Consider the following 13,358-nt stretch of genomic DNA (forward strand, 5'->3'; position numbering starts at 1 on the left):
TCCTTGTTATTGTTGTTATTGTAATACTTTCTTGGTAATAGCCTCTGGCCCAGATTTCTAAACTGGTTAATTTAATAAAGAAGAGGCTTTTAGGACCAGGCAGCACTATAATGCTGTTTCTGCACATCACTGAAGAATTTCGTAACATTTCATATACTTTTCACTAATTTATTTACAATAGTCGATGCAATTTCTAAGCTGTTGTATGCATCTGCGCCCGAGCACCCTTGTTTGCTGTAGTGACGGCTGCTTATCTAACAAAAAAAGCATGTTATTCGCGGCTCACACGTATTGTACGCAAAATGTGGTTTAAATTACTCTGAATTATCTTCTTGGGGCCCTATCACAGCCCCGATGCAGTTTGGGCATCATCATCCTCATTAACTTTATCGAGAAAAAATACAAATAGATATTCACTGCAGATTCAGGCAAGTTAAATATAGGGCAAGAAACCGCGCTTGTACTATGCAAGGGTCAGTGCATTCAGCGTTGATTTCTGGGAAAGTTTGGGGGATGTTCTTCGGAGTTTGCTGTTTGTCGTTAATTCCGCGTTTTGCGAAAAAACATTTCCTTAATGTTCCAATGATAAATAATACGGAGTCCAATTTTGTTTCATTAACGATTACCGGACGTTGAGAGCAAGGCCCTTGCAAAAAAGGCATCAGGAGCGCCAAAAGAAATTTGAAGGGCGGGAATATTAGTAATACGCGCACACACAATCTTCAGCACAAGCACGTTGATTTAAACACGAGGTTGGCGTCGCTGATCGCAATATGCGCTGGCTTGTCGATTGATCACTCGTAGCAAAGAAAATGCCGTATTATCGGTTCTCGAAAGTGTGAGGGCTGTAAGACTGAGCTAGCAGGGAGAAAGAACGGACCATTACAGAGCATGAAGCACGCAGCGCAGTGCTGCGGACGATTACACATATATGAGCTAGAGATCGCGCCTGTGTGAGTGCGCGTGTGCGTGCGTGTGCGTGTGTCATTTCTAGAAAAGCTTACTTCGGGGTCAAAAAACGAACCATTGCAACCTGTCTCTATTTTATGGGTTTTCGCAACTCGTTTACCTCTGTTGAAGGTATGTCTGACAGCTGGTCAGTGCCTATTTGCCGGGTTTGAAACCGCAACGTAAACACGCAGCAGTTACAAAATGTCCAATATGAAGACGTAAACACGTTAAGCAAAGAGTAACAAATCGTTTATTTTTACCCCCCCCCCCCTCCCCACCCCTCAACGATTTGGCCAATAAGCGAATGCGCCCGAGGTCCATGTACCGAAAAGATAAGGAGAGGGAAAGACTGAACAAAGGGTGCGTGGTAATGTAAGCATTGCTGTATCTTCCGTCTTGTTGGATATTCACTATTGGTGGGCAAGCAGCTACGGCTGGTTTTGGGGCCTTGTTGGGTGTTCAGCCTCTTCGGATATTACGGGCACGATCGGCTTCATTCGGGCACAATCGGGTCATTTTTATCGTTGGATATTATGACTCCGTCCGATCCGTCTTGTTGAACGCTTTTTCTCGAAAATCTCGACCCTACTTCGTTGTACAAGCTCATTGGATATTCAGCCTCGCTCCATTTTCTATGCGCGCATAGCCAATGCCTCTTACAAGTTTTTTTTTTTTTTTTCTGCCATGGATTCATGTCAGATGAACTGAAATGCATCCGGCTGAATTTAAACATGCATTCACAAGCGGAGCATACACACATAATTTGCCAGCTCATAGACAACCGCTACATCTCTTCGCCGCTTACACACTAGCGAGATGCATTTGTACTTGGATGTAACGAACAGGCTGCTTCCCTAGTCCCGAGATAACTCCTATAATCGTGACAGCCGCACAGGTTTCCTCTGCGTCATGCCCAACCCTTGCTGCGGAATACAATACAAATCACGCAAGGCCCGCAAAAGGAATGAGCCAGACTCATCCGGCGGCCCGTGTTCCGCTTATGACAAAACTCGGTTACTCAAGCCTCGATCGTCGGCCGAACTGCCGGGAAGCGGGAACACAACGGAGGTCCTCTTCAGCGGCCTTCAGAACCGGTTGCCCGGTGTGTCGTTATCGTGCTGCCCGTCCTCCTCCCCGGGGCGAGGAGACAGGCGAAAGGCTGGCGCCATGTGGCCTCGGCGAGGGCGCGCGGACACGCCTTTGTTTTGGGACAAGGAAGCGGGCGCGGAAGCCGAGTGTCAACTGGTGTCAACAGCGCCACTCTACGCTCCGACGCGCTCGAGCAGGCGAGCATTTGCCAAGCACCGCGTCCGCGACAATGCCGTGACAATGAAACGAGGGAGTCCGAACATCAGGTATGTCAATGGTTCCTCGAGCCACTAAGCTTTGTTGTGACGCTGGGTGTGTGTGCGTGTGCGTGTGTTTGTCTGTGTGTGGGAGGAGGTTGAGCGCGTGGGTAGGTGGAAGGGGAAGGGGGAGGTGGGTGTTTTGTGATTTTCTTTGGCCCTTGTTGTAAAACTTCATGGATTGTGCGGACATTGTTCGGTTCTGATGCCAAAAGGCAGAAGCCAGCATGATGCCAACGCTACAGCTTATTGAGGCTATTTGTAACATTCTTTTTCCCGCAGTGGGCTACATGGTAAGGTTCCCCAAAATATCAGCTGAAGGATAAAAAAGGAAGACTGAAACTGAGTACTCGTTCGGTAAAAGTTCTGGGGAATCCCTGCTGCCATAATATTCAAGTGCGAGTGAAGAGCTCCTCCAAGTGGGATGATATCGTAACTTCGGCTGCGCAAACTTGCCACGGAGGAGGCATAACGTTGACACTTAGAGCAGAATGTTACAAAACGAATGCTTGTAATTGTACTCGTAGTTCGACTACGAACATAGAGCGAAAGGGCACCTTGCAGGGTAAAGTTACAATAACGAAATAAAAAAAAATAAATTATAGTATTTCAAGCGCAGTAAAGAGCTATGAATCTCGTGCCTTTTTGTCAGAAGTCAGCGGTTACTGTACAGCTAAATGTATGAACGTTGCGCGTGAGATATTCTGCAGGAAGAGCAGGAAGCAAAGTCAGATGTTATGTTTAGTGGGGAAAAAACATACGTTAAGTGTTCAGTGCATTGAGTGCCGGGTCCGCTTAATTGCAACTTTCTGGAATTTAATCAATACTGCTAATTGAACTACCTGTTAAGGAAGATGCGCTCTGTCAGCGCCAATCACTAATTGGTTCGTGTGGTGGTGGTGGTGGTGGTGGTGGTGGTGGTTGTGAGGGATCAGGCGGGGTTAGCCTGGCTGGATATGCCGGCAATTGCTTCGCCCAAGCTCCTCCTAATTAGTCAATGGTAGTGTCCTTTCACCACGAGTTCGCCAGTTCTGTCTCCTGAAGGAAGCTTAGTAGAAGGCGCGACACGTCTCTGCGCAGCATCCAATGTCCGCTTGGAAAGACGATGGGGTCCAGAGTGTTGTGTGGTGCTGCCAGCTTTCGAATCGCTGAAAGCATTGCAGTCCGCTCGACATCATGCTTTGGGCAACATATTACGTAGTGGTGTACACGGTGCAGCTGATTGCGCTTGTACATTAAAACACCGTCAACTCAAAGCCGTAAAATCTGAGAAAAAAAAATTGCTTCAGCTTAAGCAAAACAAGAACACTTTAAGGCACGCGGCGTGCTTTATCTACGTTTAGCGCATCCAAAAGCAGCTAAAGTGCAACCACAAGGCTGATTGTCTGCAGATGTGACAAAATTAAATGCAGTAATACCTCGTCAACTCAAATTCGGGTAACTAGGAATTTCAATCAAATCGAACGTGTCATACAATCTCAAACCACTCGATTATATGTGCTCCATGTATAATCTTCCTAAACTCGAAATATCGCCTGGAAAAGTGGCAAAAGGGACGTCTCTCGGACATCTAGAGGAGCTCAACACAGGACTGTGAGCATCTGTGAGCAAAAAGAAAAAGAGAAACGCCTAGTCTGGAGATTGCGTGAGAAAAGCAGCGGGACGAACGGTGTAAGCCAGAGAAAAAAAAACCCTCACACCCATCGCCACGTGCGCGTGGGACGTACAAAGAGAGTAAGGGAGATAACAAATTTAACGATGGCGGCTGATTAGCCCTTCAAGTCTCAAGGACAGTTGTAAATGCGCTTTATCGCTCACACCTCTTCTCAGCCGTTGCTATGTCCCTCTATCACTGCCTCCGCGTTTCGTGCACCCCATCCTCTTGTTTCCTGCCCGCGCGGGCCCTTTTCGCGTGCGAGTGTGTTGCCAATGTGCGTGCGCGCGTTTGTGTGAATTCACAGCACAGCCATCGCGGTGTTGGTAGAACCGAGTCATCTACGCGTGTAGAGGGGTTTGAACTGACGTGCTTCTTGAGGCACCGGTGAGCTTACACACACACACACACACACTGTGTGTGTGTGTGTGTGTGAGAGAGAGAGAGAGAGAGAGAGAGAGAGAGAGAGAGAGAGAGAGAGAGAGAGAGAGAGAGAGAGAGAGAGAGAGAGAGAGAGAAAGAACTGAATACCGATTCAGTTCCGGTTCGGTTAAACCATGCACCGAACCGGTTCAGAGCTGAAATATTATCAAAGTGCGAAAAAAAGCTTTCTTGTTTAGAGTCACCATAAAACTCAAATACAAATATTGTTTATTCAAAATACTGCTTTTTTCTAATGAATCTGGTGCAATGAGCTTTACACAATTAGGCCAGATATTAAGGAAAACGTACCATTGACTTCCAGCCCTTATTTCGTCGCGGGGACTGCATAACGCTACCACCAAGAGATATGAGTAGATTTATTGGTGCGTCTTGGTGTTTTGTTGTACTGCTTGAATGCTAGCCAGGAGTTAGCACACTGCTAACTCTGTCATAATTATTACCATGTTACGTCACTACAGGCATTATGAACATTGTGTAGTAGGGAATTGGAAAGTTTTTTTTTTTTTTTTTTCGGGTGGAAACAGCGACCTTGAGGCCATGAGGGAGTTGAGAGAGTTACCAAAGGCTAGTTCTTTCAAGGAAGGCAACGTTGGGCTTCCGTTTAGCGACCCAAGCTAACCGCGTGAATATATGCAGCAAAGAAATAGCGCCGACTACGGGCTGCGGTACTTTTGGTAGCGGTCCTGCTATCACGTCAACCAAGAGGGAATGCTGCCTTTATCCTAATAACAAAACAACCTATAAAAACTTAAGGCCAGTTCCACGCCTGTCAAATCTCCTGGAACAGCGGGGCTGATTTCGGCGCACTGGCGGCCACCTCCTGCAGAGGCGAAGTCGCTCACAACACCACTCGCCTCGATATGTAAATACTCGGAGCTGAGCCTCGGAGGTCTGGTATAGTTTATCGCTGCTTATATGTGGGATGGTAGTCCGCCGCGTGCCCCGACGCGGCGATCGGAGTTCGCGCATTGGGCGGCCATCATGCCGTTTCGGGAGCATTTCTCGGCCCGCATTAAGGGCCCGAAGGTGGCGGGCCGGTGGTGGGCGCGTACGGCCGAAGGAGTACGGCCCCTCACGATTGTATACGGAAACCTTTCATTTGACTACGGCAGTGGTATTTGAAGACGTCGGCACGCTGGCGGCTACCTCCTGCAGGGGCGGGGGTCGCTCACAGCGTTACTCGCCGCGGTATGTACAGTCGGTAAGACGCTTGTCTATTCTCAAGGGGCACGCCCTATAGGAGGTGCGCAAAGCGATCCAAGATGGCTGTCCTAAGGAGGATCGGGGGGGGGGGGGGGGGGGGTTCCCTCTACGGACCGCCGCTCATGTGCGTGTTGTAAGCAAAGGGGGTAGCTCTACTTTTTAACCTCGTTAGGTGGCGGTGACGCCAGATTTTAACGGCCGTCTTTAACTTAGATGCTACACGCCACATTAGAACTAAAGAGTCAAGACGAACATTTCGACCCACAAGCGAAAGTGAAGAGATATGGCAAAATCCGCTCACGTCTCTTGCTGCGGCGGTATGGCTGCAAGCGCTGGATCTGTGACGCTACATAGTTTCTGCCTGCAAATATCCCGGGTTCACTAGTCACCACCACAATTCGTAGAGTTCGCTCATTAGCGGTACGAGCTTATCAGAATACGCGAGCTTACTAGGCGTTTTATAACGCCCGCTTACTTGACAAATCCTGCCTGTATAAGGCATTTTCATAGTATACCGCTCGGTAGTACGTTGTGTCGCTCCGTGCAGAACACGCAAGTCAATGGCTGGCCAGCGTGAACAGTAATAGTTTCCCACTAGGTCTCTTTTACCACCAGCGAAGGCAACGATATAAACGTTTCCAATCAAACTACCTAAGCGGGACGTTTTCTTTTTGTTCGAAACAATACCGAGTGGTCGGAGCCGTGGCAGTCGTAGTCGCATTGCCCCCTACTAAAACCAATATTTTGATAAGACACACTATTAGTAGAGCGTTGGATACTGTTTATAAAGAAATAAAACATCCAAACCAGCCCAAAAAGAAACCAGCCAAAACAATTTTGTGGCTCCAGATTGGAGCTGATTAAACGCTTGAAACTTCTATGCAGAATGTGAACCTGCTAACCAGCTTGAGCTGCTTTCTTACTGTCACCTAAAGTTTTCTGCATTGCTAGAAGCGGCTCTCTGAAACAAGGAGATGCAAGGAAGAAACACAAAGCTCTTCGCACGTAAATCATTAATTGTAATGCTGGTTCTAAACTAGCGCGCCTGGGCAAACCTGTTGTCTGTGAAATGTGAGGTGATGGCCAAGGTGTCCCCAAATCATAAACTACCCTCGCGGTGTCGTAGGTGCAAACAGCTTTGTTAATATGAGCCCATATTATATATTAACGCGTCCGCACAACGCACGATGCACAAAGCAAAGAAACGGTCAACAGCGGTAGGTTTTGAAAACATATTGTGGGCCAGCGTAACATCTCACTACTAAAATGTGTTATGTCTGCGCTCTCATACCCTTGCTTTGCTATGTAAGAACATGAGCACGAAGAAAATAAAATTATAGCAACGAATTGTTATCGTTCCTTGCACGATTAGTGCGACGCACATCTGCGACCTAGATCGAACTTGTGATATGCATACAAACAAAGGGTGACGGAAACTAAAGGCGTCCGCCCTGTAACAGCAGAGTTGTTGTTTAGACGAGTTGGTACATAATTGCAAGGATTTAAAAGCATTACACGAAGGCGATGGACTAAAACATCACAATACACGCCATGCGCACTAGTTCATGTTTCGATTCCTAGTTTTCGTGCAGCGCGTTGAAATCTTGCACGCAATATATCAAGCACAAGACCGTTTAGAACATAACATGCATCCGCTTAATGTTGTGCTTGTTATCACGTGAAAACGGCGTCAAAATCCCTGTCATACTACGGGCGAACGCTGCCGGCCAACGTGCGGGCGTGCGGGCCCCGATGGTTTCGTCGCTCGCCTATCCTCCATGGAGTGATTTCTCCTCCTGCCACGCTTTTTTTTTTTTGTACTTTGTACACGGGCTTTTGTGCTTCCTTCTGCGATGTTGGCTTGAAATAGCTTAGAGGAAATTAGTACATCATTCTAAAGTCTACACTGACCACTTCAGTCCCCAACACTTGTTTGAACAGTATCCGTCCCCACTTTCCAGGTATAGCCCGTTTCTTTTTTTTTTTTTAATGAGAAACCTTTATTCCATAAAACACGAAGTATGTACAGACAACTGTTTGGACCGATAGCTGCAAAGGATAGTGGCCGGTCCAATATAAAATTACAAGAATTCACGAGCAATTCACGAGCACTTAAGCGGCAGAGCGTGGAGGGCTCAAGCAAAATTGAGATGTACACAAGATTACATGTCATATAACTGGAATTTTACATATTCACAAATAGACACGACAAATCCAACAGAAAAATAATGACACTAAAAAGATGATTCACATAGCGAGAGTTTCAGATAAAATTTCACTAGACTTGTAATGCTGTTTAGCGGCCATTTTAAAATTTCTCGCTGTTTTCACCCCTATCGGAAGGAAGGTCGTTCCATATTTTGACTCCACTGAACTCGATCAGGCGTTCACAATATACATTGTCACATTTAGGAAGGTTGAAATTGAAATTGGAGGCTTGCCTTGTACTACGAGAGGGTAACGGGAAAAGGCTTAACGGAAAGGGAGAATTGGTGTTTATTATATTGTTGATCACGAGCGAAATTTTGTAGTTGCGCAAGGACCAAAACGACAGTACGTAATTATCACGGAAAACGTTGTTCCTGGAAAGACCTGAATCAGCTGTCAATGCATTCAATGCTCGTTTTTGCATACGAAGTAAAGGTGATAGGTAGGTTTTATATGTTTGCCCCCAAGATTTACAACAAGAACTGATATGTGAATGACAGAAAGCACAGTAGAGGGAGCGTCGTACATCGTACGGAAAATAATATCTCGCCTTAAAGGAGCCATGAAAAGAAAACACAAGTTTGGTTCATTCGAAAGATTGCCTCGTTAGAACCATACTGACACCACTTTTAACAAAAACTTCGCTCAAATAAGCTACATAATTAGGAAAAAAGCGAATGACCATGCGACCCACCAGCTCATTTCCCGCAACAGAACCTATGATGTCACACGAGAATGCTCTGCGATTGGCGGAGGCCGGCAAAAGCAAACGCAAGTTAGGCAGGGCTTACCAGTTTGCACAGTGAGCTATATGCCCGTCAAACATACTGCACATTCCTTTTATGACACTAAGAACGGTGGAGTAAACGGTTGAAGTTCCGAATAAACACGCAAGCGTGTATGCCGATGCGTACGAAACTACCGCCAGCCGAACTCAACATCTCGCCGTCGCCACCGTCGCGCAGACGAATTTTTGGGTTCGAGGCTCTTCGGGGCCAACGAACCGTCCCAGCACGCACAGCCGCGACCTTGCTTGGTATCGTAATCCCTTCACAGGAGGTTGGCCGATACTGCTACCGATAAGCGATACTGCTACTGAAATTGAACTATTATTAGCCGTAATAAAAATACGGCACATAATATGCATTCGTATGTATATACATTCGTATGTCTGTATACATTCGTATGTCTGTACATTCGTACGGCACATAATATACATTCGTATGTATATACATTCGTATGTCTGTATACATTCGTATGTCTGTATTCGTCCGTCGCGACGGGGCTGACGAGGCAGCGGTGCCGACGGCTGGGCGTTCGTCTGTTGTGGCTATTGCGGAATGGTCGCTTTCCGGTCCATCCGCGTATCCCACAACTCCTGTCGCTCGTGCACTTAGAAGCATTGAGCGTTCGAGTGGTGTGAGGTTGTTAAATGCAAGCCCGAGCTTCTCGGCGGGAGTTTTGTTCTCCCGATCAGGCGATTCCATGACTAGGGCTGCGGGTGCACTAGGTTTTACTAGTATTTTTAAAATGGCCACCGTTTGGTTCCTGTTTTATTCCCGCATGTGGGTGCTATATGGAGTCGACGTATCTCTTGCATGGACCGGCTCGTATGACGCCATTGTTGACGTCACGAAATGTGCAATTTAGCGGGAGATTTAAAATTTTGGCTTAAATTGCCTTATTTCTCAGTGAATAAAGCACCATTTGCTTCCGGGAAAGCGCTTATGGTACTATGAAACACCTAATCTTTCGAATAAAACAAACTTTTGTTTTTCCTTCATGGCTTCTTTAAAGAGCGCGTGGCAACCAAAAGCTATATTCTTGGATACGCTATTAATTTGTTCTTTCCAGTGTAAATGACAGTCAAAAATAACTCCCAGGTATTTGAAATGCGAGACTTGCTGTATTAACGAGCTGCCAAGAGTAAGTGCAAAAAAATTGTTGGTGGTCTTGCACCTAAGTGAGAAATGACGTACTTAGACACAAAATTTTTAAGGCGAGATAACTTCGGAGATAGATTGGTGTGAACACACATACATCATCTGCAAAATATCAGCGGCGAATACAGCCTAGAACATATTTAAAATCAATTTTAAAGTGTGCGAAACGCAACCGAGCAGCCAGCAGAGGACCACGCGCTATCGACATTCCGTGGATATTTTGTAAATAAACAACATCCAAACACGTCATGAGTTTGTGTTTGCCGCTTCCGCACTGCCGGCGTTTTTCGCCGGCTCGCACGACTCGCCGCTCCAATCGGAGGGCGGAGCTTCTGCTCTCAATAACGAACGACCCGATCGTTGGCGGCGGAGGCGCCGTGATTTCGTCGGCTCATCGGGCAGCTGGCCGCGACCAAAGTTCTACAGCGATTCCAGGCACTCTGTTTTTATTACTTTTTATTCACATTGGACGCGAAAACGCGCCGGAGACACGAAAAGCCCACTGAGCGAGCCGCACGGTCGCTGTGCAGGCGGCGGCCACGGCCGCGAAGTGGCGCAGGCCGGCGCAGGTAGCTCGAGTGATAGCTTGTTACCGCTGCACGAAATTGTACCCAAGTCCCAACCATAGCAGCTTATATGAGAAAGGAGTTAATGATGTGATGGCGGGTTGCATTAAAAATTGACATCTGCACCGCTTACGAGAGCGGCAATCGAATATCCGCCGCAGTGCTAAGCCGAACACATCTGTAGGCGGACCTGTAGGCAGACCGGCCGGCTGCTCCCAGCGCGCGTCTTGCCACCCACTGCCTCGAGCGTCGCGCGTCGTTCTTTAGCCGCGGTAGCATCTGCACTCGCAGCGCCTGCGTCACGTACATGGTCGCTTTTTAATAAAGCGGCTCACGAGTTCAGTACGTAGGGGCATTCACAGAAACTGCCGGCGATGCGGATTCGACAGTGCTATGGCAGCTCTGCTCTGTGATATCCCTCCGACGGTCACGTGGTCAGCTATGTTCACACAAAATCCATCGTTTCGCGGCACCCGCTGAAACCGAAACTGCGACTGCCGCATTGAAAATTCCTCTAATTAAACAACCGTCGCACGCTGAAACAAATGAGGTCTCTACAGGTGATAAGTAGGTCACTAGCTACTTATCGCAACAAAAAAAAAAAACAAGATGCAAAATTTTTGTGTCAGTGCCCCTTTAAGTTTTAAGCGGTTTTCAAAAAACCAAGAAGACAAGTTTTTCTCACTGGTTATTCTGGTTTGAATTACCTGAATAGATGTTCCAGAAACAACAAGAGCGCCATCATCTGCATGCATTATTAATTGTGAGGAGTGAAGACCCTTTGGGAGATCGTTTATATAAAGTGAAAACAATATGAGACCCATAACGGAGCCCTCTGGTACACCGCACGTTATCTCTTTAACGTCCACAAAACACCATTAATAAGCATTTATCCGCGAGGATAAATAGCTATGAAAGAATTTAAGGGATAGGATAGGAGCAACTTTATTAAATGCCGGCAACCGACGGTTTGAAGCGTCGTGACGTTGGCCAATCGTCGACCCGGGGTTATGCCCTACTCTGCAATGCCCCAGTTTGGCCCGTTTGTGGAGGGTCGTGAGGCTTGTGCTTTTCGAGCGCACCCCGGGCCTGCTGGACGGCCCATAGTTGAGTGTCCTTGTCTGTACACTGCACTGCACTTTGAAGTTCGGGCGGGTATGTCCTGGAGGTAGCTTCGGTCGGGAACCTGGCACAGTCCCACATGATGTGCCATTGGTCCGCCGGACCCACTGAGCAAACACTGCACACACCACTCGGATAGAGTTCTGGGTGAAGCACGTGTAGAACTGCCGGGGCGGGGAGTGACCCGGTCTGTAGCTGCCTTAGGATGACGGCCTCCTCCCGACTGAGTGCCGGGTGGGGAGGCGGCATTGCCCGTCGAGCTAGGCGATAAGACTTAGTCACTTCGCCATAACTGGCCATTCGGTCCTTGGTTTTGAACCACCACACGGAACGGTCACTCTCGGGGGAGCGGAGGGTAAGCGCTCGCGCCGCCGAATGGGCCGTCTCGTTGTGGTTCGGTGAAGATGCACACTCGCCCGCGTGAGCGGGGAACCATTTGATACGGATGGTGCTGCCTTGGTCTTGGAACTTGAGCTTGGCGATGATCGCAGCCGCCGGCGCGCACACTCGCCCCTTTGCAAAGTTGCGCACGGCGTTCCTCGAGTCGCTGAGCACGGTGCGACACTCGGTTTCGGAGATCGCAAGAGCGATGGCAACCTCCTCGGCGTCTGTGGCGTCTGTGCACCGCACGCTCGCTGCCGTCGTCTTGGTGCCGGTAGCCGCCGCAACGACCACTGCCGCAAAGCCTCCCCGTTGGTATTCCGATGCGTCTACGTATCGGGCGTGGGGGTCTTGGGCGTGTTGCTCGGTGAGGGCCTTGGCCCGCGCCTGCCGCTGTTCTTGGTTATGCTCAGGGTGCATGTTTTTCGGGATGGGGTCCACGCGGATGTGGGCCTGCGCCTCCTCGCTGATCTCGCACGGTTGCAAAAGCCATCGCTTTCTAATTTCTGCAGCAAGATGGGGTAATAAACTGTGTCAAATGCCTTTTTAATATTCAGGAAAACAACGACAGCTATGTTATTTTGATGCATCGCGGAATTAAGAGCCTGTGATAAAGTAAGTACGGCTGTTGAAGTAGATCTGTTTTGTACAAAACAACCGGCCTGATTTCTCCTGCACAGTCCCAGTGAGGGAAGGGCAAAACCAGTGCTTTAAACCTCCTGCAGGCTGCCGAAGCTGTGACGTTATCTTGACCAGCCTTGCACCATGATTGATTGAACAGCAGCAACTCACCATTGCAATATTGGTGCGCAGCAATTTCACCACGTTGGGACCACGAAGATTGTGTTTTAACGTCTTAATTCACCTGAAGGGGAAAAATGCGCAAGATATTGCGAGGTTGACGGTGCGTGAAAAATAAAAGCATCGAATGACACTAAACAACAGTTATCAACAATGGATGATTGAACCGTTTGTGTGTGTGTGTGTGAACCAGTAACCGTTATTTATTTTTTTCGGTTCTGTTCCGACTTGGGTTCGGCGGGCTCAAAAAATAACGGTTCGGGTTCAGTTCGCAAAAATACCGGTTCAGTTCCGGTTTTCGGTTCGGTTCCGGTAAAAAATAAATAACGGTTATCGGTTCATGACGAAATGGTTCGACCATCCGTTGCTCGATACAGCACGGCCAGAGCCATTCGGGGATTTTAGGTGCGGAGTACTTTAGGACCATACAATGTCGTCCGCGTCATTGCGCATAGCATTTACAATCACAAAAAAATCACACATGCACCAGCAGGATTCGAGGTTGTGTCTGGTATACCAGACAGAGTCAGTGTCAGTCGTCTTGCCCATTGGGCTACGACCGTTTTTTTTTTTTCTTTATTGCCGGTCTTCGACATAACGCAAATCATTCAACACACCACATACAACAGGCACACACAAAAAGCAGCCAGTCGTGACTCCAACTTGGCTTTGTCATTGGTTCATTACTTAATAGCAGTCAGTGTTTCAACAAAATCCAACCACTCAGGAACTGGCTGAG

General features: G+C 47.9%; 2 protein-coding genes across 5 annotated transcripts in view; one reads left to right on the top strand and one right to left on the bottom strand.

Moving 5' to 3' along the window:
* LOC144149810 (uncharacterized) overlaps positions 1 to 13,358 on the bottom strand; it is a 218,989-nt gene that overhangs the window by 55,857 nt on the left and 149,774 nt on the right. The gene's annotated exons all lie outside the window — the stretch shown is intronic.
* LOC144149764 (alpha-(1,3)-fucosyltransferase C-like) overlaps positions 2,120 to 13,358 on the top strand; it is a 46,492-nt gene continuing 35,253 nt past the window's right edge. The window contains exon 1 of one of the 3 annotated variants that reach the window (XM_077681425.1): positions 2,120 to 2,306. The gene's annotated coding sequence lies outside the window, so the exon portion shown is untranslated. The remainder of the gene's footprint in view (positions 2,307 to 13,358) is intronic. The other 2 variants (XM_077681422.1, XM_077681419.1) reach the window with 2 other exon arrangements.

The sequence above is a fragment of the Haemaphysalis longicornis genome, unplaced genomic scaffold, assembly GCF_048455015.1.
Source record: "Haemaphysalis longicornis isolate Haplotype H1 unplaced genomic scaffold, Haemaphysalis longicornis Haplotype H1 scaffold_1, whole genome shotgun sequence".
NCBI classification, from domain to species: domain Eukaryota; kingdom Metazoa; phylum Arthropoda; class Arachnida; order Ixodida; family Ixodidae; genus Haemaphysalis; species Haemaphysalis longicornis.